The 27,232-nt window shown below is 37.0% G+C and overlaps 1 long non-coding RNA gene across 1 annotated transcript in view; it reads left to right on the plus strand.

The window, feature by feature from the left end:
- LOC121069594 overlaps positions 1-26,865 on the plus strand; it is a 73,948-nt gene extending 47,083 nt beyond the window's left edge. Inside the window, exons 2-3 of the long non-coding RNA XR_005819512.1 lie at positions 25,856-25,965; positions 26,398-26,865. This is a non-coding gene — a long non-coding RNA (uncharacterized LOC121069594). The remainder of the gene's footprint in view (positions 1-25,855; positions 25,966-26,397) is intronic.
- The last annotated feature ends 367 nt before the right edge of the window (positions 26,866-27,232 follow it).

Below are 27,232 nucleotides of genomic sequence, written 5' to 3' on the forward strand. Positions count from 1 at the left end.
GTTTTCAGTTGCAGTTAATACGAAAACAATAGTTCCCAGAGAACTTAACATTGCTTCATACTAAGTTCTTTCTGCAGTAATTTATTTTTTGAAGCTTGATAAAAATCCCTGACAAGTAGCAAAATGCATTTGCAGAACTAAATCCCTGTATTAGCATAACTGTAACAAGAATTTAACAATGTCTGTGGAATCACAGACACAAAATGATAAAAGTTTCCTGGGTACTTTTTTTCACATCTCTATTGAATATATAGGTGTTAAAGGTAGCAGGGGTGGAGGGGAATTGCTTGCATCACTGGTAGAGCAAAGTGCTCTGTATGACCCTAATCAGTCTTAGTGAACCTTATTGTACTCTGCCTGATCTCAAGCAGAGTAGATGAAATATTCATTAGATGTACATTATCCACATTATTTAATGCATAACTGTTGGGAAGAAGTAGGCACAGAAGTAGCAATAGTGTTTTCCTACATCAACTTAAACAGTTTTAATGGACTTATAAATGAAATAGAAAATATAAGATTTCCAGGAAAGACCTGGATTTTATCTGGGCTATGCTGGATGAGGATCTGTTCCTGATGATTTATATAATCTATGTGATTTTAAAGTAGTTCCTTGTCATGATACGTTACACTATCATATTACTAAATTATAGAACCTTTCTCTTATTCTTTGAAATCAGACTAATTATACTGTGATCTTTAATTCATTAGGTTGACTGCTACATAGATTAACTGCATGCTTAAGCATATCAAAGACTAACAGCTGAAATAGGCTTCTAGAGCCTCCTGTTTTCTTCCACCATCAAGACAGTGTAGTGGGTTTATGTGGCAAGGTTTTGGTAGCAGGGGGGCATAGGGGTGGCTTCTGTGAGAAGGATCTAGAAGCTGCCCCATGTTTGGTAAGGGCCCCACTGCTGACCAGAGCCGAGCCAATAAGTGATGTTGTTTTGCGCCTCTGTGAGAGCATATTTAAGACAGGGAAAAAAAAAAATGCTGCGCCACACAGCAGCTGGGAGAGTGAGAGGAGTGAGGAACAGCCTTGCAGGCGCCAAGGTCAGTGAAGAAGGAGGGGGAGAGGTGCTCCAGGCGCCGGAGCAGAAGTCCCCTGCAGCCTGTGGTGAGGACCATGGTGAAGCAGGCTGTCCCCCTGCAGCCCATGGAGTACCACGGTGGAGCAGGGTTCCACGCTGCAGCCTGTGGAGGAGACCATGGTGGAGCAGGCTGACCTGCACTGACTGAGACTGCAGCCTGTGGAAGACCCCTGCCGGAGCAGATTCCGGGCTGGACCTGTAGCCCGTGGAGAGGAGACCACGCAGGAGCAGGTGACCTGGCAGAAGCTGCTGCCCGTGGGGGATCCAGGTTGGAGCAGTTTGCTCCTGAGGGATGGACCCCGTGGTACGGACCCATATCTGGAGCAGTTCTTGAAGAGCTGCTGCCTGTGGGCAGCCCACGCCGGATCAGTTCAGCAAGGACTGCATCCCGTGGGAGGGACCCCACAGCACAGGGGACGAGAGTGACCGAGAAGGAGCGGCGGAGAAGAAGCGCTACAGACTGACCACAACCCCTGTTCCCCTGAGCTGCTTGGGGGGAGGAGGAGGAAGGGTATGGATGGGGGGGAAGGTGCTTTTTGTTTCTTTCCTTTGTTTCTCACTTCTCCAGCTTGTTAGTAATAGGCAATAAATCTTACTATCTCCCTATGTTGAGTCTGTTTTGGCTGTCACGATAATTACTGTGCGATCTCCTCATCCTTATCTCAGCCCTTGAGCCCTTTTCATCGGATTTTCTCCCCGTTCCTCTTTGAGGAGGGGGAGTGAGAGAGCGGTTGTGGTAGAGCTCGGCCGCCCACCCGAGTAAAACCACCACAGACAGATAGATAATCATGTAATTCAACATGGGGATAGTCCGTAGGTGGATGTCACTGTCACATTTAATGATCCGCAGTTTGCTTTTTTCCTGGGTGTATAAACCTGAATTTGGGAAGATTAGTTGTGTTACTGCACTAATTGGTTTGTAAAAGCAACGCTGCCTAGAAAGAGCAACACCAGAGAAGTCTGCTTTTCTTTGGTTCATGACCAGTCTGCACTCAAGGCAGAGCTCTGGGAAGGGATGGCTGCTTCAAGGAGGTGCCTATCTCTTCTCCGGAGCAGACCTGCATATATGTGTGCCATGGAAACAAGGCGCATTTTTATTAATGTGGCTGTTTTTGATTGATTTGTCATGGGAAAGCTTAGCGATGAAGTTCCAACATCTTCCAGCAATGTTTACATGTCAAAAAAAGGACACTGACATTCAGGAGACTTATCATTGTCAGACAACTCTACAGGGCCATGTTGCTCTATAAAATATTGTGTTGTCAGCTATGTTGAGCTAGGGTAAATTTCCCATATAATTTTAGCAACGCCAGTAAAAGCAATTAGATGTAATTCTTTACTCCTATGGACTTTGCATCTAGATGCTGCTGCTGCAGTAAATAGTTAATCTGTACTGGAGTGCTCTCTGACTCCAAGCAGTGGAATTTAATGTGATGAGTAATAGCCTAGCATCCTGAATATTAAAATTTTCCATGGACAGGAAGAATAAGGAAATATCTGTAGGGAAGTATACTATCTTTACAAGTGGGAAAATGAATTAAAAAAAAAAAAAAAAAAGAACCTAGCTTTCAAATAAAACATGTTCTTAGGGACGATGAGATTGTATTGATAATTTAATATATGTATATATTTACGAATATATAAAGAAGAACAGTTAGTAGTATGAACTTTGGCGTGACAAATGCTTTGATCTTGATATGTTACTTTTCCATAATGGCAAAGCTAATTGTTCCAATATAAGGAAGCTACTGAAGTTAGTGTCAAAAATATAGCACATTTGGCATTCGTTAATAACTTAAAATGCAAAATGCTCAGTAAATTAAGTCAGTCATTCCTAGAGTATGTTTTAGTTGAGTGGATTTAATTAACAGTTGTTATTATAGCAAAGTAATGTCAGAAGTCTGTGAAACATCACTATAAGGAATTTGCATAGTTGTCTGTTTACACTCCAGTGTTCTGATCACTTGGTAACAATATACAAACGATTATATTCCCAAAATTTGATACATGTTTAATCCTGGCTTTCAACATCATTCAGGTAAACCCAGAAATGCCCAAACCTGCTGATTTTGAAGGTTTATTTTAATCAAGAAAAAAATAATTATGAGACAGAGGATATCAATTTTGTACAGCTAAACAAAGCAATTGTACCGCTTTGCTATAGGCCAGCATGACTTCTTATCGACAGTGTATATTGGGTTTAGGCAGCAAGGTTTTGATAGCAGGGGCCTGTAAGGGGGTGGCCTCTGACTGAAGAGGTGTATTGATTTACATAGCAGGGTTTTGGTAGTGGGCGGCTGCAGGGGTGGCCTCTGTGAGAAGAATCCAGAAGCTGCCCCATGTTGGATAAGGGCCAGCTCTAGCTGGCTCCAAAACGGACCCACCGCTGCGCAGAGCAGAGCCAAAAAGTGATGCTGGTTGGGCCTCTGTGAGAGCAGATTTAAGAAAGGGGGGAAAAAAAAATCTGCTGCTCAACAGCAGCTGGGAGAGAGGAGTGAGAACCAGCCCTGCAGGCCCCAAGGTCAGTGCAGCAGGAGGGCAGGAGGTGCTCCAGGCACGCAGCAGCAGTTCCCCTGCGGCCTGTGGAGAGGCCCCTGGTGGAGCAGGCTGTCCCCCTGCAGCCCATGGGTCCCACATGGAGCAGATCTCCACGCTGCAGCCCCCCTGTGGAGGAGCCCCCGGTGGAGCAGGTGGGTGTGGCCTGAAGGAGGCTGTGACTATATCAGCAAAGCAGTTTATGTGGAGTCCGAGTTGTGAAGTTTTCAGCAAGTGAGTTTTCTGTGAAGTACTTGCAGCTATGGCTAGAGTTCAGTTCTCTGTTAGGGCCGTGTTGCTAAATCATTATGAATTTTTTCAATTTTAGAAGACTTGTTTTTTCCACTTATGTGATTAGGTGAGTAAGACCATGGTCTCGAGAGCGAAGTGAGTTCATGCTATGCAAAAAACAATACTGTTAGATCAAAGCACTCTATTTTATACTGTTCCATTTGCGTCCTCTGTGAAATGGGAAAACATTCAGTAAGAAACACGTAGCTTGTTTTAAGATTCAATTCACTAACTTTGGTGTGAGACACGGCCAAACATCGCCACACAAGAAAAAAATTATGCACTATCCCTGTATCAGTACAATATAAAAGTAGCAGAATAGAGATAGTTGCTTGTCTGGGGTTAATAACATTCACTCTGACTTGCCATCACAGAAACTTGGATACTGTCTGCTTTTAATATGTGGCAATGACCACCTTTTAAGTTGCTGGGATTCTGCTCAGGTGTACAAAGTAGTCTTAGCTTCTGTGCTCTGGAGGTAACACAGCCTTAGGCTTTCCCTGAAGTCTCTATCAAATCAGTTTTCATACTGAGTATGCAAAAGACAGCCGAAAAGTTAAATAAGGTTCTGTGACTTCTCCAAATCTCATGGGGTAAGTTAATTATAACCTTGTTAAATAGTAGAACTGTGTGGAGAGTATTCTCAAATATGACGTGAGTGGAAGGAGGGATGTGACACATCACCACCCCACCCTAACAAAAACACTCCCAACCAACCAAATCCTTTCCAGAAAGCCCAAAAAAACCAATCCCAAGCTTGCTGAATGGATGAGATGGTATCACCACATACCTCTTAAAAGTGACTCTGACCACAAGGAATAAAAGGCATTGGAAGTGATACTGAAAAATTGTAGCAAAAAAAATTATTTATTTGCACAGGGATGACCACACACACAGAAATGCATGCAACAAGGTATGTATGCGTTGCTGTGTTTTTCTGTCTTTTTTCCTGATGTTGGTCTTTATTTGTTAACTTATTTCAGAATGCCCTCAGGTAGAAGAGTCTGCCTCAGAGCCCCTGAGGCAGCAACTCTCCCAAGAATAAAATTTATCATATGAGCTGGGTTGTGTGAGCTGGTGTGTTGTTTCTTTTATGGTTTGGTTTGTGGGTTATTTTTATCAGTTTCAGTAACCACTGAATCTAATTACTCTTTTACCACTAACCATTGTTAACAGGCAAAAATTACACAATTACTTTGACTTCTAGAAACAACTCTTGATTTTACAGAAAATACTATTGTTGTAATAAGTACAGGATAACTTCAGACAGGTGAAGCAAAGGGGGTTCCTCTGTCCTCATTCTTTGTCACTCTGCTCTGGTGTTGTCCCACCAAGACTTGCTTGCTTCTGTCACGTGAAAGTAGTCTTTTGCTACACCTGCTTTTGGGGCTTGGTATTTAGGTCCTGTGGCACTACAAGGAGTTGGGAGAAGTAGGAAGTTAGGAAGGGAGAGTGAAAGAGAGAAGGATGGTGCAAAGGTGGTGGCAAATGCATTCATCTTTCTTTGGTGTAATATATGGCTCATAGAGCTGCATCCACTTTGGCATCTATGAACTTGATTGGGAGTGTGTGTGTGAGAGAGAGAGAGAGAGAAGGTGGCGGCAGATGCATCCACCATACGTTTTCTTCTCATATTTCTTTGATATAATGTAGGGCTGCATCCACTCCAGCAACTATCAACTGGACTGAGCAGCTACTTGCTGTGGGTGGGACAGGCCTTTGTCAGATTCCATGCAGTGTGAAAATCTTCCCACGATACATTCATTCTAGATGTTTTCCAACTGTTAAGACGTCCCAAATCCTCTCCTACTGCAGTAAGTCCAGTCATGCAACAGAAGGCTCCTGGAATTATACCAGTGTATTTTTGATCACTTCACACGTACTGATACTCATACTCTCTTGAATTATTAATATGCTGTTATTTTAAATAACCTATAGGTCTAATGCCAGCACAAGAGCCTGCCATTCAAATGATCTATGCTTAACCCACTACTAGCAAAAAACCCAGAACATGTTTTCCCTTGGCTTAACATGGTTTCCCTTTCCCATTTCCAGAACTTCTCTTCCTCCATCACTCATGAGCCTAAATAACATGTCACGTTAAGCCTCCGTGTGAGGCAGGGAAAGGAGAGCAAAGCATACATTTCCCAGTTTAGCTTTGTGAAGACTTTTGTACTAGCCAGTGTGGTGTTGCTGTAATGTCTCACATCCCTTGATGGGACATCATCATGCATGTGTTCCAAAGTCACCTGTGTTTAGTGATGTATGATGAAAATGGAGAAGACATATAAGCAGATATAGATGTATGAGTGTGTACAGATAGAGTAATGAGTGAATTTCTCTTCTTTAAGTTGAGAACAACTTTTTGGGTAACTGCCTAATCACAAGTAATTGTGGCTGAGTTCATGACAGGCTGTACTTACTGTAATTTACCAGCGTATAACATATGGATTTCAACATTATGGTATACCTCACCTTTAAAAGTCTAAGGCCACTGATCTCATCTGTTCAGGAAGGGAAGCATTTGTTGAAAGTAGGCTGCAAAGCAATAAATCCATCAGAAGCCAAGAAATGCTTGGTGCAGGGAACAAAACTGAGGACCTCATTTAGAATAAGTAGCAATAGGGGGGTGTTTTTACCTGCAGGAAGATTACATACTTTAAATCAACTTTAGTTCTTAAGGGTATTTTCCTCTTTGCTAAGAAACAGGATTCATTCTAGACCATATGAGACCCCTTCCTGCTGTTTTGATGTAAAGCCTTCCTGAGCTTATAAATCACAAATAACTTTGCTGTTTCACTTCATAGCTCCCACATCTGCAGTTCCATGTATTCAGTATGTCATTCAAGGTGGATAGAGTTTCATCAATCTTCAAAATGTGCAGTGGGATAAATTCCCAGTGTTTAATTTTTCACTGTCTCAAAACTTCAGTCACAGAAGAAGAAAAGCAAAAACAAAAAACCAAAGCCTGCTTGCAGAATATGAAGAAATATCTTTACTCAGAAAGAAATAAAATTCTAACAGTAAAATACATATCCATCTTGTATCTCATTTCAACACAGTGCTTTAAAAGGGGAAGTCCAGATACTTATTTGTGTTTAAAAAAAATCATCATATTTTTGTAATTGTTGTGAAGATTCTTGTTGCATTTCTTTTCAGAGACAAGCTGTTTGAATGTTTATTTCTTTTTCTGTTTACTGTTAAAAGTTGGTTTTATCATTTAAGTACCCTTCACGCTTTAAAAATAGATGTTATGATCAATGATAGAACAATATTATGTGTAAAATAATTATTAATTTTAAGCTGAAGTTGTTAAATGGTGAGTAACAGGGAACTGGCCTGTGTCCCAAAAAAATCTTTTCCAGTTTCCATAGAAATGTATGCTTCATTGTCTCTACAACTTTGAAATACTTTATGTCACTCAGGACCTGTTTATTAGTGAAGTAACTTACTGGATAACATAATAATCATGTCTTATGTTTAGATGTGTTAATAAAGCAGCTTATGGCTGCCACCAGGTAGCATATGTCTTGATCTTCCTTGTAGCTTTTATTCTTTATTACATGACACTGTAGTGTTCATCTTAGTATTATCATCCCATAACTTTAAAAATAAATAAATAATAATAATAATAAGTCATAATTTATTACTAGCTAATACCTCCTGACTGTAGAGATTTAATCTTTGCATATAAAAACAATGTTGGTCACTTATTTTTTCCACAAATGCAACATTTTCCCCCAATATCTTTTTAATTATGATGCCAGAAAATGTAATGGATTTGAGTTTGAAAATAAATGAAGTAAATAAAATGAAGTTCAATTTAATATACTTATTTGCAGCCAACTGCGTAATAAGAGGGAAAATAACATACTAAAAGGTTGCTATGGGTTTTTCTAAAGGTGTATTGCTTTAGAATATAATGTGTCAGCCATTTGTCATCTTCATAGGAGACACAAAAACAAACAAACAAAAAAATAAGAAAAACACTTGCTGAAAAGACTACACTTCCAGTAGACAGGGATTTCTTCTCATCAGCTCTAGGACTAGTGACTGATGTGACTATTCACATTTTGTACAGGTTGGTCGTCCTCTGATCCCATGATTTCTTCCTGGTTTATGTTGCTCCTGAGCAATCGTTGTGTGCTGCTTAGTGAAGTTGTATGCAGCTGAGAAAAGAAAAAGGAAATGTAAAATTTACTCTTTCAAAAATATCTATTTTTTTAAAGTATTTTTTAAAGATAATCTCTTCTGTGCTCTGTCACAAGCTTCAGAGATGGAAAATCTTTTATAAAAGCTTATGCAAATTGTTGTCACATCATACCGATAGGGCTGTGTTATGCTTGTTTGCCTGAAGGATTCAAAAACTACTTAATCTGTTCTGCACCCCTTTTTGCCTCCTCCTTTCCATTTAAAAGAAAGGAAGCAACCCATTAAAGACAATTTTTCCTTTTTGGCATAGATATACTTGTCTGTACAAAAGGTAACATTGCTAATTTCTGTACTGGCACAAAGGAAAAGATATGATCTTTCCTCCCTCCTCTTTGTATGCATGGCTGCTGATATTGGTTATTAAAGCTACAGTACCTGTTTTTAAGAAAATCATAGAACAAGATTGCTGTATGATCTTCATAAAGTGAAGTAAATATTGCCCATTTTATAGCAGTAGTTTGGCCTTCCCATTCTCTTTTACCAGAAATATAATCTCATAAACCACTCTACTACTTAACTCTCTTGATATTTTTAGTTTCCATCTAAAATATTTTTTTACAGTTAAAAATATGGATTATTTAGAAGCTATATATATATATATATAAGAGCTATTCTGTCATACACTCAATCATCAGTGATTATTATTTTATTCACACAACCAAGACATCAGATCCAATACAGCAGCAGTTGGTGGTATAATCTATTATCTGTATTAATTCCTATGATAACAAACATTCTCATTAGGGCATCATAACATCCATTTGCGCTCTCAGTCATCCGTACATATTAAAATGCTTGTAACAAGTGAAATCTCATTACAAGGATCAGAACAAGTTTTGAACACAGACTTTAAAACAAAAACCAGACATGAGCAGACTTCTAGAACCATTAGTTCTCCAAATACAAGATATTTCAAGATATTCAGCTTGTGAATATTTTCTAGCGCAGGAAAAAGCAATACCAAGCACGGTCCTCCTCCTACAACATGTTGATGAAAGAAAATAGGCAGAAGGCATGTTCTTTGAGTGCTCAACCTAACTCTTGAGTCACAGGATTGAGCATCCAGGGAGGACCATGTGTGCTACTCCAGCTCTAGGACTGCTCTGCTTCTGCAACAGAAATTAAATCACCCAGTGTCAGATTTTTCTGAATTTTATGTTAGAGCGTAGAGAAATTCATCTTGTAGACTGTGTGGGATGGTTCATGGTTTTTATTCATTTATTTTTTAAATGTGCATAAAATTATTTCATATTATTTACTGATAGGGAACAAGTTTTAACAGCTCACATTTTAACTGATGTGAGCTAAGAACTTCATAGTATAATAGGTAATAGTACTGCTATTTATAACAGTTCTTTTTGAATTTACTTCAAGTTTTTGCAAATTAATCTTTTTTTTTTTTCTTTTTTTTTTTTTTTCCCCTCACTTGGTGCTAGACACTTCCTGGCAGATAATAATAAAACCTAATAGTCTGTGATACAGATAAACAACTTTAATTATTGTTCTGTTTTCAATATATTGCTTATTTTTATTTATTTATTTTTTTTGCAATAAAATCAGTTTGGCTTGAGTTAAAAACATCAGAAAATAACAGCAAATACATCTTCCCTTTCATTTCTCTTCTTTAAAAACAAACAAAAAACAATTTTTTTTTTCCCCCAAAAAATTAAGGTCTGAAAGAACTATTGGGTTATCTGGTCAGGATTTATGTGCACCAGAAGCCATTGTCTTTTTTCCTCTACTGAGTCAAATACCCTATAAATACGTAAACAGAAAGAAAAGATCAGATGCCTTTCTGTAAATTACTTTGCATTACAATTTCTGTAAAACCAGCTAAGATTTCAAAAGGGTGCTAATCCAATATTCTTCTCATAGTTTGCTCTCATCATGAGCCAAGTTTAATTTCAAAATTCTAGCTGAGCTAAGAATCCTGAGCTTAGTTTACTTAATTTTCAGCTCTTTTGTATAAGAAGAAAAATATCCTCAAATCTGATAACTGGTCTTTCCCCTCAGAAATTATCAGAGTTCACTTCAAGACTTGAAAGTTAAACATTCTGATATTCATGATGGTTGTAACTGTTTCTAGAAGTTCTTTACATCAGTTGAGAATCAGGTGATGTCAGTAAAATTCAGTTTGGGGTTACAATGATAAAGTATTTATTACCTGTGCCATAACCAGTGTAAACATTTATTCTCTTATTTGTATATCTTTTCAAAGATACTGGCTTCCTAGTATGTGATTGCTTAATCTTGAAGCTGTCACAAATGAGTGTAATGTGATGCTGAGTATGTCCTTTGTGTTTGAAAACAGGTACTTTAAACAATTAGAAAATGTCTAGTCTAAATACAGTTAGTTTGAGATTGTACATCTCCTAAATGAAAGTGCCTGCTGCCACCACAGCTCTAAAATCTGCACGTTACCTAGAAATAGTCGTATAATAACATATCTTGTTCTCTCCATGTGTTTTGATAGTCTCCAGGAGGTATTATTTTTGCTTACATTGTTTACCAGCTTTTGGTAACTTTCATACTGACAACACACACTTTCTAACTCTTTTACTTAGCTCTTTCTGCTCAGAAAGTTAGCTAGTGATTTTAACTTCTGTTCTGCAAATCATCCATCCCCTTTCAGAAAGTATTAGCAATCAAACATTAAACCATTACTGAGGCTTTGATCATTTTTATTTCCTGTTGCCTGTTACCCATTATCCCATTACTAACTACTGGTATTTTTGAACTAAAACAAAATCCATTCATATTTACTAAGACCTCCTTCAATGACACCAGAATGACTTTTAACTTGGCTTTTGAGAAACACTGAAATATTAGAGCTGGTAACCACATAGCATATGAGTGTGATTTTGAGGAGAAATTTTTTTTAAGCAAGTTAGGATTCCTGGGGATCCCTTTATACAAACTAGGCTGTCTGACTGTGATCCTGAGCATGGACCGTGGCTCTCAGCACAGGTTACTGATAGAAACTCGAAACAAGTTAATGGTATACTGAGAATTCCTTGGAGACAGGAAAGAAGCTATATGACCTATCAGTTAATTTCAAAAGTAAATAGGGGACTGTATTTTTGTAAACATTTGAATGCGTAGGTTTTTATCACCGTTTCACACAGACGATCTGGAAGGAAAAAATAAAAATAACTATCGTTAATGAAATTCAAAAACATTCAGAAAAAACTGTCTTGGATTTTTCTTCAAAAGTGCTGTTTTTATGAACATTTTAATGAGTTAAAAGGAAACAAACATTTGGTAATGAATGTTTCTTATGGATCATACTAATGAAGCTAGTAAGTCATGTGGTGTTAAATTCAACCTGTATTTTAATGCATAGTAGGGGTAAAACTTAATATTTTCAAAGATTTCTCATTTTCCAGATCATTTAGTTATTCTTTGCAGAGTATAAAATAATTAGGTTCCTTTGTAAAGGTCTCTTGTTTCCTAATATATAAAAACCTTCTTTTATTCTGTGCTGTGCTCCAGGTTCCCTGCTGGTACTTACCTTGACAGCTACAGAGTTCTGTGAGCTGTCAAAAAATCCATTTGGCCAGTGAAGTAAATCATGAACTACGAGTATAGTATTTGGAGCTACTAGCAAAATAACATGTACTTATTTTTGAAAAAAAAAGTGTTTTTTTCTTTTCCAAATCTTTCCTCAGAGATGCAGCTTCAAAGAAAGGGACAATAAGGTAAACACTTCAATTACTTGAATATATTTCTTGAATACACTGTAGGTCTTGGATCATCTGTGAATATTTGGTTTGTATTTGTTAGGCAGTATTGTGTAATACATATGAGTAATGCATAATACTTGTTGAATGAATATAAAAGGAGTATATACACATCATTAATGTATGTTGAAATACTTTGGGTGCACATACTCCCCAAAAATATTTCTGTAGTTTTGCCAATTATACCCCCAAGAAATTAACCTGTGAAAACAATTATCTATAGTTTATATTTTAAGGTATTGTAGAAACAAACTTCTTTATCTAAAGGGAAAAAGTAGCCACAGTAATGTGACAGATCGTGTTACTGCAATTGCAGTTTCCAGTGCCCACTCTAGCTTGCATATTGATAGCTCAGTTATTCTTCAATACTTTCTCATAACCTCAGTGCAGTCATCTGGATTTTTCAGACCTTCAGAACCTGTGTATTCTTGCCACACTCCCCCTTGCCCTGAACATTGTTAGTGCATAAATATCTGTGTATATTTATGTATAGCAGATATGTTTTCATGAAAAGACAGCACTCCTTGTATTCTGGGGGAGGTTATTTATTTCTCTCATGCTTGACTTCACTGAATAACAAAGTGCATGTCTTCTCTCTAGTGAACCAATTCTCTCTTCTAATGGGATAAAATCCTGGTTATAGGTTTTAAAATAAATCTGATGTTCTTTTCCTATTTATCTATTTATATAGTATTTTTCACCATAAGAAAATCCAGGTGCAAAGGCAAAAGGATAGCATACAAAGTTTAGAAGAGACTCTAGTCTTCAGTGAATGCAGGCTGAATATCTGAGGCTCTAGTAGGCTGAAAGATTCAATAGTGCACACCCACTTTATAGAGCAGAAGTCCACCTAGCTATTGTGTGTCTTTAGGAGTTGCTAAAACTGGATAATTCAGGAAAAGTGTAAGACCAAGGCAACCATGTATTTCCACTGATACTCCCAGCTTTCTTGAAGAATGAGATTTGTAGTTATTTAGTAATCCTAGACTGCTTTGATTGTCTGATCAAGAAAAGACTTGAGATGAATTCTGGAGCTCTGAAAAATGAGACTCTGGATACAATTTTGATGTTGCTTTGCCATGAGCTGGATAGTTTGGCTAACAATAATGTAGTCCACCAGACAACCTTAACTCAGTTCTTCCAAAGCATATATTTTTAGCTGGAGGAACGTAGAGAACCTTAGCACTTCCTAGCCCTGGTTTTGTCTGACCTTAGCTTAGCCTGGTGCCCAGGCTTCTCCTCATCCTTGGGTTTCTGAAAGAGGAAAAGTTCAGGCACAAAACAAAGTGGATGTTCCAGGCAGGTTCCCAGTCAGAGTGAATGGTGAACATTCCTGTTTATACCCGCTTATACTGGTCTTGCATGCCAAGTCGATTTGCAGGGCTAATTGCAAACCACTTCCATACTGCCTTCCATACTGCAAACCTGAATTTCACACTGGATTGTAGATGTAGTTGCTGTGATGCACAGGCTCACTTTTTGGTTCTTGTCATGAGAATCATCTATTTCAATATGTGTTGTATCAGAAATAGCGTACGTTTTTTTCTTACAAGGAAGCTGAAAATATGAAAAAAGTTTCCCAAAGAAGGCTATTTTTCAGTGTTCTTAATTATTAAATGGTAATATGTAGCTTGTTCATAAACAGTTCATTCAGTGTGTTTTCTCCTGATGTGTGAAATTTTGGTTGTTTTGATCAATGATATAAATAATGAAATACACTTCATGTTTGCTGGATAGCTGAATATATCTTAGGGTCCAAATTGTGTCTCAGGTGTTCATCACTATAAATATGAGATTCATTTATCATAACTATTCTGCAAAACATTTAAAATATGCTGTTCTCATGAACTTTCCTGTCCATTATTAGTCAGTCCTTCAAATGTCCTCCTATACATAACACACTTAAAACAAATTGAACACAGTTAATATAATTACAAAATGCTATATTAGGAAATGAACTTGGGAATTTTTACATATATTGGACTAAACTTCTTTTACTACTGCCCTTTTGGACGCAAAATATTGAAAGGGTAAATCATATTGCAATATATTTTGTAAAGATGTCTCTTATATGAAGAGTTTATCTGATTGTATATTATGGACTAAACGTTATATTTTCATTTAAATAACTACATTCTGAAATGTGAAGTTTGAGTAAACAAGGCAATGGTTGTAAATGTATAAGTAACATGCTAGATATAAATGTATTTCAACTTTTTTTTTTTCTTTTTTGATGAGAGGAGTACAAAGATCAGAATAGACGGAAAAAGTACTTTTTCCTGTATTCCTCATGCTCCTCACCTAAAAGGGAAACATCCACACAAAACAATAATACAGGCAAATGCTTCCTAAGCACATTTCTACATCTCAGCCTGTGATAACAATGCATTAAAAAAAAAAAAAAAAAAAAAAAAAGGAGATGGACATCACCTAGAAGATTTAAGATAGTAATGATCATTTTAGAGGATGGGGAAAAAGAAAAAGTGTTTTCCGTGACTTAAATGTGAACAAGAGTAGATTTTCTTCTTGGAATACATTTAGTTGTACACTTGTATCACCTAGGTATTGCCTAGGCGATAACCTCTGTTAGTTTTTTTATTTATTTTATTTTTATTCTCCATTTTAATTCAGTGTATTTGAGAAATGAAACTTGCTTGTGTGAATCTGATACAAAATTTCCAAAGAAGTATCTTGGCAATGTTAGAACTAGTTTCAATTCTGAATGTCAAAACTTGTGCTGTTTTGGCTTTGAGGCCTCCTAGTGCTACCTTTGACTTCAGAAGCAGTGCAGAAGAGGGAATTAGGTTGTCCCATGCAAGCTGGAAAGATCCTGAGCTTTTTAAGACATCCCACACTGCAGGGAAAAATCTGAAATTTCTGTGTCTGGAGTTCTTTCCACTCCATAAAGATGAGAACCCTGGAAAAATGTAGGTCTGGAAAGCTTAAGAGCCTCAGCTTGAGAGATGGCTGCCTGCATGTCCAAGCTCCTGGTTACAGAGACCAAGCCCAGATCACTCTTAGGCTCCACTTCAGGGTGCTGCGATTGCTTTTAGTTATCTAATTTGCCTCACAGTGGGGAACTGATACCTGCTGATCCAGAAGGCTCAGTTCAGTTAAATACGTGAGCCTCACCAAAATGAAATAGTGCACTTAATTCCATTTTAAACACCTGTCAGTGTTGCAGCCCACTTCAAAATGTTGTTGTTTTCTTAACTGGTAAATACACACAACCAAATTGTTCAAAGGCCCTGCTCCTTTGAACATTCATGCTTGCACATAGCTTCAGACAATTAGTGGTCTTGCTGAAATCGATGGGACTGCACTCAGTTTTTCATCTTGGTTCTGCTGAAGATGGTTTCAGATTTTCCACTGACTTGGATATGGCCACAATGTTCTCAAATAGAGCATGCTGGGCAATACCAATTTAAAAAAAAAAAAAAAAAAAAAAAAAAAAAAGGAAAGAAACCATGCTTGTGAAACTAGATATACTTCTGTGATAATAAACTATTCTTTTTTTTTTTTTTTCTTTTTTCCAGAGATTCTGTAATGTCATGTAACATTCAAGTCAATCTATAGAAGGGAAGACCTTAGTCCAAATTCCATTTTTTTCATTTAATAACTCATACTGCACCTCGCTATTTTTATTTTTTATTTTTTTAATTTTGCTGTTGGCTTTTTGTACAAGCATTTCTTGTCTTGTTTCCCCTCTGGTAAAAGACGTTCCCTAGCTAGGGAGATGACTCTGACCTTGCGTTATGTCCCAATAGTCCAATAATCCAAATTTGTCAAGACAAAGTTCTTCTTCTTGCATATACCATTTGTACTACTTATTCATCCTTTTTTTTGTGTGATGGTTTTACCCAGGTGGGCAGCTGAGTTCCATCACAACCATTCTCTCACTCCCCCTCCTCAAAGGGAAAGGGCTGAAGGGCTGAGATAGGGGCAGGGAGATCACTCAGCAATTATCATCACAGGCAAAACAGACTCAGCATAGATAGATTAATAATTTTTTTTAACCTATTTCTAACAAGCCAGAGCATTTAGAAACCACAAACAAACTAAAAACACCTTCCCCCCATCCACCCTCTTCCCCTCACCTTCTTCCTCTGAGCAGCGCAGGGGAATGGGGAATGGGGGCTGTGGTCAGCCCCTAACACTTCATCTCCGCCTCTCCTTCACAGTCACTCTCTGCCCCTGCTCCAAGTGGGGTTCCTCTCATGGGATGCTGTCCTTCCCGAACTGAGCCTGCAGGGGCTGCCCACATGCAGCAGCTACCCAAGAACTGCTCCCACATGGGTCCATACCACAGGGCCCATCTGTCAGGAGCAAACTGCTCCAGCACAGGTCCCCCAAGGGTGGCAGCTCCCCCCAGACCCCCTGCTCCTGTGTGGGCTCCTCTCCATGGGCTGCAGCTCCGGCCTGGGGCCTACTCCTGCGGGGGCTCTCCATGGGCCGCAGCCTCCTCCAGGCCACATCCACCTGCTCCACCGGGGGCTCCTCCACAGGGGGGCTGCAGCGTGGAGATCTGCTCCATGTGGGACCCATGGGCTGCAGGGGGACAGCCTGCTCCACCAGGGGCCTCTCCACAGGCCGCAGGGGAACTGCTGCTGCGTGCCTGGAGCACCTCCTGCCCTCCTGCTGCACTGACCTTGGGGCCTGCAGGGCTGGTTCTCACTCCTCTCTCCCAGCTGCTGTTGAGCAGCAGATTTTTTTTCCCCCCTTTCTTAAATCTGCTCTCACAGAGGCCCAACCAGCATCACTTTTTGGCTCTGCTCTGCGCAGCGGTGGGTCCCTTTTGGAGCCAGCTAGAGCTGGCCCTTATCCAACATGGGGCAGCTTCTGGATTCTTCTCACAGAGGCCACCCCTGCAGCCACCCACTACCAAAACCTCGCTATGTAAATCAATACACCTCTTCAGTCAGCCTAGTAGGTAAGGCTTTGTCTAAGTTCTTCTAGATTTGGAATGGACATCATTTGTTGAAGTTTAGTCCACGGGTCAGAGTTTGCCAAAAAAAAAAAACCAATAAATCAAGATAATAGTTTTGATTAAGAGGCTGGAAACCAGATTATGAGCAGAACAAAAAAAAAAAAAAAAAAAAAAAAAAAGGTGAAATAATCAGCATATAACTAGATTAATTATTTTTAGCTCTTGAGTATCTCTCACTTACTGAGACCTGTCCTAAACAAACATTTTTATATTTAGGGATATTTGTCCTTCAGAACTGAGCCCTGATATTTTCTTGAGCAATTTTGAGTAGTTCCCCTTTAACCTCGGCCTGTCTACATGAGTTTCTCACGGTTCATGTTCTCTTTCACCACCCCTTTTTCAAGAAGTATTTATTCTTCCACTGATTTCGTGCTTTGTATCCATGGTGTTCAGTTGCTATGAATATAGTCCTGGTGGTTCTTCCCTGCCCCACCCTCCCGACCCATTCCTCTCATCAGCAAGGGTGGATGTATGCTGAGCTGCTTCATTAACAGAAATAGAGAATTCAGGGCTTATCTGAAAGGAGTTACTTTTCTAGAATATCCTTAAGACAAAAATAATATCATGTATACGTGCTTTACACATAATATGTAATAAAAAGTACAGTCTTCTCAAGCCACTGATTTCCAGCATCATCCTAGCTCTTGGTAGAAATCACAGAAAAAAAAAAAAAAAAAAGAAAAAAAATACTTTGCTTTAATTATCTCCTCTAAAATATCTTTTCAAATTTTTAAAGGCTGCTGCAGTAGCAGCTGTATTATCTATAATCAACTCAAAATGAAGTGCTACTTTCAAATTTATTCCAAGGAGTTGATTGTTGCAGATGGTCACAGTGGGCAGCAGTAATGTATCTGGGATTTTTAAAGTGTCTGTCCACGATGACAAACATTAACAAGCAGATTAATCCATGGTTTAATTGTAAGAGGTTACCCAAATAACATGCTTTAAGAGCTGTCTTTCCAGGCACAGCCTACTGTAGAACAATTTTGGCCAGCATGCAGGAGGAACTGAAGGCTTCATTTCATTTGTTATGCTGAGATCAGTCTGTGGTGATCCTACAACCCTTGCTTAATTAATCCCACTTTAGCTTTAGACTTGCGTCTCTGTTTGACACAGCAAATACAGCTGTGCTCTGAATGTTACTGGAAGCAGACACAACTACATGCAATGCACTCAGTTTTTCCTACTGAATATTTATTCTTTTGACTCATTTCATAGTTAATATGTGCAGGCACTTGTGACAGGTTACTGCTTGCTGACTGATTGGCACAATTAATTTCCATGTTCTAGTTGAGCTACAATTGTGGAGTACAATTTGCTCATTCATTATGGGCTACTGCTTGTAAAAGAAAAAAAAAAAATCTCTCATTTGAAAACTGACCTTTCCACCAGAGACTGTCAGAGTCCTCTGGCTGAGATTTTAACATATTCAAATGGCCACCTACGTGTTAGTTTGGTAGCACTTATGAGAAACAGATCCATATCCTCAGTAGGAACTAAGTACACAGCACAATTCAGATAAATGATTTTGGAGATCCAGACCCCAGACTTGCTAAATATACAGAGAATTCCAGTCTACTCTTTTTTTTTTGGCTTTGGCCCGTTTCCTGTTGTGCTACATTATGGCTCTAAGCAGGATTTATTACTTCAAATACAATTTTGTGCCAGTGCAGCTATCTGACTTCTAGACAAACTAGTTAATTTCTGTTTGACTTAGAGCATAGACAGGGCTTATTGTGTCTCTTCTTACATGATCTTCATTTCCAGACCTTACAAAGGAATAGTATTGCTGTTTTTCAACTACAGGATTTGAGGTGGACTTTCTTACTGAAAACAAGAATGAAATACTGGAAGACAGAAAACAAGAAAATATTTAACATGTGCTCTTTGCTTACTGCTTCTGAAATCAAGCATCGCTTGGGTTTAGGAATTAGATGGCAGAGAAGTAACTATCAAATAATATACCTGCTATTGAACTTCTGAAACCTTGGTATCATTAACTTTTTTCTTTTGCTGTCTGTTTTATGAAGCTACTCTACTGGAGATTCAATTGAACAATGTACTTTTAGGACAGGCAATGCAAAAAGGGAACCAAAATGTTTTTAATGGACCCTGCAAAGTGTATGATTTACCTATTTTATTATTTACTTCACTGAAGAGTGTCTACTCCTGCTCACTATGTGACAGAAACAGCCTCAAAATTATAAAAGATACATAAACAAAAAGTTCTAGTTTCCGTCTTGGCCACTGAAAATGAGTTTATATGCTGTATTTTGCTACTAAACTTACTACATATTCTGAGAAATTTTCCTTTTTGGTCACTTGAAATAGTTAATTCTCTTATTACTTAGTGAAAATATTATTTTTTATTAATCTACATTTCTCTTAATATAGAGTTACACAGAAAATTTAATAGGTTGTGTAAACAGAAAATTATACCTGTTAGATGGAAGTTAATCAAGATCAAGTGAAACATAGATCAATGTTGTTTTTAAAATAAAAATGTCATCTTAATGTAGCATAAATGTAATCCTTCATTGCAACATAACGCAGAGAAATGATTAAGCTAGAACTAAATAAGGAATTACCCTGTTGCATTAAGCGTGTATTTTACTGCAGACCTCTAGGATAGGAATAAAGAGCTTAATTTATTAATGAGATGCAGGAAACCATTTGGCTTTAAAACAGAACAAATTGTTACAGAGAATGTTATACCCAATAAGAAGTGCCATAGAGCAAATAAAAATAACTGTGCTGTCAGATAAATAACAGTTCTTCCAATCTCATGTAATAGGACCTGTGTAAGATGATGACTTAGATATATCAATACAAGTAAATTTATGTGATTATTTCACTCTGTAAGCTAAAAGGATCTCAGTGGATAGCAATGTTCTATAATGACAAGCGTAGCCTGTATCCATATGAAAATCTCATAACTTCTTTTTGTTAGAATTTTGTATTTAATATATAATTATATATCCCAAGGATATAATTACTGCATTTTTACTTTATTGTTGGCAATTTTTTTTCTACTAGAGGTAAAGTAGAATTGGAAATTCTTGGAGCTGAAACAGCCTATTTATTACAGCTATTTATTACAGCATGATACCAGCCTTAACTATTTGAGGTATTCTCTGGCTTCCTTAGTGCTTCCAAGTCTTTGCATACCAGTCATTCTTCCTACTTTTAACAGGGCTATGGGTTGAAGTTGCAGTTGTTACTATTGGTCATTTTAAATGACAGTGATGTCTCTTTGTTGCCAAAACCGTGGATTTGGCCAAGAAAGTAATAATAAATATTTTGAAAGAAAACAGGTAAAGGATGGATCAGTTTGAGGTAGGATAACAATATGGGAAGACTGCTAGCACATATCCTTGTAAACCTTTTCTCCCACTGCTTATTTCAATTAGTAATTCCTAACATCTTACGGGGCTGGGACTCCTAATGTGAGGGTACTATTTCCACCAGCTGTTTTTCACAGTAGCTCAAAAAAGAGAGATATCTTGTTGTTAAAATAAATAAATAAATAAATAAATGATGTATTAGACTGCAAAGTGACCAGTGAGTTGAAAGGCTAAAGTTAAGTTAGAAATAGACTGAAACATATGCTTAAGGGACAGTGAGAAGCACGAAGAGTAGATTGCCACCTCTTGACAGTTTTCTCCAGTGAAAACTGAAAAGGATTCATGCAATGCTAGAAACTATTGTTAGTTAGTGGAACAGGAAAAGGTATAATTTGGGGACCCAATATATGCAATTTGTTATAGAAATCACACTGTGTGAATCTCTGAAGTGAGCGCTGTGGTGGCGTCTTGCTTAAAAGGTATCCTGTATACAAAAAATCTACTGGAGGTGTTTCATGCTAAGCCCAAGGGAGTTTTCCAGTGTTGGAGAACAGCAAATAGGAGAGCAGATAAGTGAAGTAATCCACACTTCCAAAGACAAAAGCAGGGCATGCTGAATGCTAATTGATTGGTCTTAATGGTGTCTTGTAATTAAAAGACTAAATGTAAATATTTAAAAGTGCATATAATCATAATAATTATCCAACCTTTTTAATATGTTCTGGAAAGGAACACGTGGGGATTGCACTCTTTATAAATTACTGACATGAATAACTTGGAATTTACTTTCTCTGTCTTAAGTTGTTTACTGTTGATCAGTTAGAAGGTAGACAGTCTGAACTTCTTCATAACCTCTTCCAAGTTGCTAGAAGTTACGCACAGTTTCTGACCATACTCTCATTAAAAATGTTGATTAGGTATTATGATTTACATTAACATGATGATATGTACTATGTAGGAACTCCTAAAATACAGTTTGTGGAGGATATATCAGCACTAATTTACAACTATCTTTCCCATTAAAGCACCAATCTGAATCAAGACGATCTCAGATCTTAACAAAAATTGACATTGAATTAATTTTTGTGGCATCTTATGAAGTAATGATACAGCCCAGCAGACAAATATTTGGTCCTTCCTTTTAGAAAAGTTATAGCTGTCAGTAATGATACACTGACTCTATTTACGAGATACGAATCCTCATGGTACAAAATACTCATTTTAATAGTTCTATAAAGCTTTATTTGCAGTCTTGCTCCACTACAACTATGTCCTTTTCTTTGTGACAGCAGTAGCTACAATATGTTTACAGAAACATCTTTCAGACTGGCTATGGACTTCTATTTTAAAACTTTTCTGTTGCTTTTCTTGCATTCCCATTCTGTGAGTTTTCTCTCATTTTCAAGAGGTGATTAAACTTCTTCCCTTTAGTGCTTATTAGTGCAGATAATATTAGGATTTTCTAAAAATAGGTATTCTCGTTGTGATGTAACTTTGAGGTTTGCATGGTCCCACTTATGTCTGGGATTTATTGGAAGGCATCTCTCAGAAGTCTGAAATCTTTTGTAATTTTGTTGTACTAGCTTGGCAGTGGCAGAGGGCTTTTTTTTTTTTTCCTGCTTTCTTAAATTCACTGAAATTCTTTGACATTAAGAATAAATATATTGAGTTCAGAAGAAAAAAAAAAAAAAAGAAACTGTAACAACAACAACAAAAAGAATAGAAATTATGACGATTTGTAGCCAGGGCTGGAGGCCTTCACATATGGTATATTACACGTATTTGAGTATTTCTATTGGAATTCTACAATTCCTTGGTACTGCAGTGTGTTTGGATCAAGTCAAATTTTATTTAAATTGAAGATTTTATATTATCTTCATGCATTCCTGTTTTATTGATTATAAACAGTTAAGAGGTTAGTTATCTGTTCCTTATTTGCTGCCCCATATTGGGCTACAGCAAATAATCACTTTTTGGGCAATCCTCACTTTAATTCTCCTGGATTCGTGACATGATTAGAAATAAATATAGTGTTTAGTTTAGCTTTCAAAGCTGTTCTGTGTGGTACCATACTAATGTCAGGTATTGCTCAAATATACAAAATTGATATTGCAGAGGTCAAGATAATCTTTTTTTGCAAACTGTATTGTATGCTTGGTAGGGTTTTTACCATAGAAAATAGGCTGCCTGGTAATATTTTAAATCGTTAGATACTTCCTTACCCATAGAATATTTGTAACCATGAAGATACGGTGTTCTTTTGTTGTTTGTGTTGTGTTCAATTATTAATCTGGGAGAGATGAGTGTATTGTTTTCCACTTTCTTTGGTCATCTAAATATGATAATCTTTAAGATCTACACAACAAAAGTACTAAGCAGACATAAAACATGCATTTGCTAAAGCAAAACTGCAAGCAGTAGGTAACGATAAGGATGAAATTAACCTAGGGCGGCAAAGCATCCTTTCACACGTTACTAAACTTATTCTGTTCTGTAATCCATTTTTCACATTCCTAGTAACAGGAGGAAAAAAAAATAATATATATATATATATATCATGCTACCAAAATATGCCCTTTTATATATAAAACGTGAGATATAATGAACTAGATAGTTACATGCTATATTTGATATTGCTGAACACTGTGGAAGCCACTCAAATGGCAAATTTCTGTCCTCAAACAAAGCTGTAGTAAATGTATTTTGGAAGACTTTTACCTCTAAGGTTTCATAGGGTTTGCTTGTCTAAAACGTTAAATGCAATTTAAATACTCTAAACAAATTAAGAGGGGACTGAAATGAGGCTAATGGGGGCCTGTTCCTTTTGCTCTTGAGAGAGGTGTTAATCCTGTGCACAACTATGAGACAGGTTTTTGCAGGTGAGATGAAATTCTGTCCTGCATAACTAAGTTATGTAGCTGAGCTTCAACCAAGTGGAATGTTCAATTTAAGAGGCATTTTTCTTAAAGTTGCCTCAAACTTTATTATTATTTGCAGACTTTTGACCTTGAATAGAAAGTCTTACCCCCAAAGTACACAACTATATGGTATGGTTTATATTAACTAGGGTACACAGTGTCTCATAAGTATGAGAATACAGTAGACTTATCAACTCCAATTTATAGTCTATTATAAATGAGATAATTTTTTAAACTCTTTTTTAACTGTTGTCATTGACAACCCAGAGCCAAATAAACAGTTCTACTAAATACAATGGTAAATACAGAAAATATGATAATATGAACAAAAAAATAACCTGGTCAAGAAAGATACAAAATCCTTCATTGACGTTTCTTCTTACTTTGTACTTAATTAGTCTCGAGTGCTGATTACTGCAGTTTTCTTCTGTTTTTCTCAGAGCAAAATCTTACTATTATACAAATATTTCTGAATGCATGGTTTCAGGAAACACGTTATCAGTCATGTGTAAAGGGTTATCTATTCCTAATTTGCCCTTTGGGTTGTGTATATGAAATAAGGCACTTAAGGAATAGAGTGAAGACATGATAAAAAATAAACAGCTGATTAATTTGTTGACTTTTGTTTTGAGGATGTCTCTGTACAAAACATCTGTTTTAATGATTTTGATTTCCTTTTTTTTTTTTTTTTTCTCCCCATGGTCTGAGGGATTCCACAGAAAATGCTTCCTTGCGCATGAAATCCATGCTGTCTTTACTCTGACTATGTCACATCACCATTCCTAGCTTGCACTTACGTTTTCTGCTGTGTGGGAATAACAGAGAAATTATCCCACTTATGAAAGTTATTCGGTGGTGGAAACTTCTGTTGATAAGATTGATTCAAATTACTCTGAAAAGAGCTTTATTGAGCTTATTGTGTTGTATTTCATTTTTATGAATCATAATCATCTTTTTCACAGCAATATTTTACATGCTGATTCCACTAGCTAAGTCAGTGTATCAGGGCTTATAGGAATTAAAAGAAGGTACTATGGATATTTTTCTCTCTGTCAAGGTGTCATATTACTATTTAACTTATACATTTGTAGTTTTGCAAAAATTAACTATCTATGGTGAAGTCCAAACATGTCTTCTAATCTACTGTCTCTCTTTACTTAAAAAAGGAATACTTCAAAGGCAATTAGAAGGCTCATATCTAATTCCAATACTTTCATAATGTTTCCTCTCCCTTTCTAAGAAGCATTTTTTCTTAGTCTTTCAAAATTGTTCTTCAGGAGAATGCAAGTGGTGGTTTTGCCCAGCTTCCATAAAAATTGACTGTCATTTTCTGTACATTCATCTGTATGTTACATGGTGTTTGCCTTTGAGATTTGACAGTGCTGCTTGTTACCTTGACGCTAATTGCATTTTGAACAGAATAAACACAAGGTTGAAAACAATGCAGTATATTATCCCAGGAAATGCATTTATCATTAAATTAAAATGGAACATTGTCAGAATTTCATTGTAAAAGGACCCTAGGAAATTCTGTAAATTAACTGATCAATAGCCTTGGCAGCCTTTTATCAATTCTTTGATCAATGTGTATCAAAGCTTTTCCCATGTTGCTTTTGTTTGAGTAACTCAAAAAAAAAAATCAACAGAAAAGAGAATATAGAGTGGGAATGTGAAATTACATTGATAATGATGACCTAAAAATAATCCATTTGATAGGAAAAAAAGGGGGGGGGATGGAATAAAGAAAGAATGACATGGGTCAAGCATTGAAGAATGCAACTTCAAAATTCTAGCAGAAAAACATATCATTAAAATAATAGAAAAAATATATCATTAGAAATAATATTCCATTGTTATTCACTCACACTTCAGAAATATAAGCTTTTTGGTATCACTTGAGAGTGAAAGATTTGGATACGTATTTGCAGTCTGTCACAGAGAGCATACTATATAATTTAAGCACAGTTAAGATCTTTGCTGTCATGTTGAAGAGACATTTTAAAGGTTCTTTGGAATTTATATTTCATTAACAAAAAATATATGTTCTACTACTTTGAACAATATTATCCAAATCAATTTTATTTCTAAAATTCTGAACTGGCTTTTAGTTTGCTACTGAGCAGAAATACTTTTGCATATATGAGTAATTGTTTTCTGTGGCCAAGAAATTACAAGATTTTTTTTTTTTTGGGGGGGGGGGGGGGGTTGTTGTTTTTTGTTTGTTTACCTAGAGGACATACACAAAGATGCTAATGTACTGACTCAATTTATAGCAGGCTAAAACTGTCCACAAAAAGAATTCATGTGAAATAGTAATGCATTCTAAAATTGCATACTTTCCTGTTTTAACATTTTCTCTAATACCTTATATACCAGAAAAAGTGGCACGTAACTACCAAAGTTTTAAAGCTCTGACTCTTGGAGTTGTAACCAAGGAGGTAGGATATTTATGGACTTCATTCCGAAGCCTGAAATGGGCAAATAATCCTCTGAATAGGGTCCATACTAGTTCAGGTTTTTTTGAACAAGTTGTCTTAAAGAAGTTGTCTTAAAACCCTCATCTATATCTCTTGCCCCAGATGCATGAGAGGAGGAAAGAACACACTTCTGCACAATGGTACCAAAGCCTGTTCCTCAACTACTGAAATACAGTAACAGTCACTGGAACCGCATCTCTGGCACAGACCCTTCCATCAACCAACTGAACATATATTCTCTTGGATTTAATATCTTTTAGTTATTAGTCTGTGGGAGAGACTCTTGCCTTATATTGGGGAAGCATGGCTCCTTCAAGAATCTTTGGGAAGTAACCTTGCTGAAAGCTTTCTTGACTTTCTTGAAATCCAAGTGAGTTATTTCAATTAATCAATGCTCATTAACTTTTTCAAAGTAAGCTGATAGATTTTGTGGGATTTCTTCATATAAAAGCAATCCGGAGTTTTACTGAATATTTCACCTCTTATCTGTGAATCTATTAATCCTGTTCTCTGTCATAATTCCTACCTATTTTCCTGATAGGGTAGCCAGTTTACTAGTCTGTAGTCCCCTCAGTCATTCAACTCTTGGGAAAGGAGTCATGATCTCTTCAGTTCAGTTTTTTATTCTTGCTGCAATGCCTGATTTAAGTAATAGTTCATATACCGTAGTTTGTAGCTCAGCAACTTCATACTGGAATTCTTTTGCTCTTGTACAAATTGCCTGGTCCTGACAATTGTTACTGCTTGATTTATTAATTTGTGCTAAAACCTCTTCTATTGACACTTTTTTTTTTTTTAATAGCTTCTCCATCTCATCCCTTGTGAAGAAGGTAACCTTCTTGACCTTCTCCATAGTGAACGCTAATGAAAGGATTCACTTATCTCTTCTGTAGTGGTCTCACCTTTTTTAGTGTTCCCTTTTTATCCCGATAATTTACCGGCCCCACTGACTCTTCAGTCATCCCACTTCTGTGTTTGAAAACATCTTTATTTTTAGCTTTTATATCTTCTGCAAGTTTCATTTTAGTATTACCTGGCTTGCTTTGCTTTGGTTTTACATTTAAATTGCCATCTCTTTTTCTCATTTGAACATGAACTATTTTCTCTTTTTGTTCCTTTAATATGCTGTTTTTTATTCATTTGGATATTTTTTATTATTGAAAAAATGTTTATTTAAAGACTTTAGCATACCGTAATCACCAGTGCTCACAGTCACTTAGTCATCTGAAAGATGTATACCTGCACTCTGCAATCTACAAAATGAAAATAAAATGGAAAAAAAAAAAAAAAAAAGGCAAGTACCAGAAATCTGATAGCAATCCCACATCTTACTTCTGGTTGTGGAGAAGCATGGAATTGGAACTTCTATGTTTTTGTTGAATTTTAAACACTAGATGGAAATTGAGCAAAGCTATTTCAGGATTTTACTTTCAGGTAGTTATAATGTGAATGTTTTTTTTCCTTTTGGTTTAGTTTATCCTCAATCCCTTAGTCTTCCTTGGTACCATCTTTATCCTTATGATAAGGCATATCCTTAATTCTTGCTGCGTATGGCTAGTTGTTCATATCGTTTTACATGATAAAGTTTGACATGACTTCATCTAATCTGTTTCTGTGGTATGTAGTTTCAGTGACAT

This window comes from Cygnus olor, chromosome 4 (genome assembly GCF_009769625.2).
Source record: "Cygnus olor isolate bCygOlo1 chromosome 4, bCygOlo1.pri.v2, whole genome shotgun sequence".
In the NCBI taxonomy this organism is placed as follows: Eukaryota; Metazoa; Chordata; class Aves; order Anseriformes; family Anatidae; genus Cygnus; species Cygnus olor.